Source organism: Sinocyclocheilus rhinocerous, unplaced genomic scaffold (assembly GCF_001515625.1).
Source record: "Sinocyclocheilus rhinocerous isolate Xijiao unplaced genomic scaffold, SAMN03320098_v1.1 scaffold387, whole genome shotgun sequence".
Classification (NCBI taxonomy): domain Eukaryota; kingdom Metazoa; phylum Chordata; class Actinopteri; order Cypriniformes; family Cyprinidae; genus Sinocyclocheilus; species Sinocyclocheilus rhinocerous.
In genome coordinates, this window is record NW_015651557.1 from 2,847,897 (window position 1) to 2,849,059 (window position 1,163).

The 1,163-nt window shown below is 38.4% G+C and overlaps 1 protein-coding gene across 2 annotated transcripts in view; it reads right to left on the reverse strand.

Annotated features, from left to right (window-relative positions):
- Positions 1 to 1,163, reverse strand: part of LOC107713157 (TNF receptor-associated factor 4-like) — a 14,541-nt gene that overhangs the window by 4,514 nt on the left and 8,864 nt on the right. The gene's annotated exons all lie outside the window — the stretch shown is intronic.

Consider the following 1,163-nt stretch of genomic DNA (forward strand, 5'->3'; position numbering starts at 1 on the left):
ATTTTCCAGCGATTCTCAAACGATTCGTTCGAAGCAGTTCAAAGATTCAGTCTCTCTAAACCCCTCCTTTCCAGAGGCCTACTCTGCTCTGATTGGTCTGACGGCTCAGTCTGTTGTGATTGGTCTACGGCGCACAGCGGTGTCAGAAACGATACACCTATTTCAATAGTTCTGTCTTTTGAAGCTCTATAGAAAATATAAACATCTATTATTTATCATACTTACAGGTTGTGATTCAGTGGAGCAGCTGGTCCAAATAAACAAGACACTGATCCATCTTTCAACAGCAAGTGTTTTGTGAATCCCGCGTTGAACTCCCGAGATTAGAGAAGCAGTCATCAGTAGAATGATGTGTTTGTGAGCGGGGTCAAGTTGTTCGCGGCCGGCCAACGTAGAACATAGGCGCACATTATGCAAATGTGTTACCCCGTGACGTGTAGCCGTCTACTAACGACTCTTTTCAGCTGTTCAGAGTCGATTCTTTATTTTGGGAGACAATAACTTTATTTATCGTGCACTTTCAGCTTTACAACTTTGCAGATCGTTTACAATCACATACAGCTACATTACACAATGCATAAAAGGTAATATTGGAAATGGCATAATAGGGGCACTTTAAAAATAATGGGCGTGTCAGTCCTAAATTTAGGACTCCTAAATTTTTGCTCTAAGAGTATTTCACAAAGCCTTTTAGAGCTAAAACTAGCTCTTAAATCTGTGAAACGAGTAGTGAAGTGGACTCCTAAGTCACTAAGACCAATCTGCCTTGGAACGTAAACATTTTAGAAACATTTGATGTAACAGCTGTTCTTGCCTCCAGTTTTATTTTCTTTTTCGTTTGCATGTCTTACTATCAGCCATGATTATTCTACTCTGTTAATAAAGTAATTTTTGATTGAACTAACCCTTTAAGACGTCTCTCTATTCCTTAGTAAAATTTGTCTCAGTAGCTTTGTGAATAGGTTTTAAGAGAAAACTCTTAGCTAAAAACTTTTACTGCTCTTTAGGAGAACTCTTAGTGGTAAGATAAAATGTTTTGTGAATACGGGCCCAGAAATACAGTGAAAACAATAATATTGGTGAAATATTATTGCAATTCATTTTTCGCCCCAGTTGAATATTAAAATGTTCCTGCGATGGCAAAGCTGAATTTTCAGCAGCCG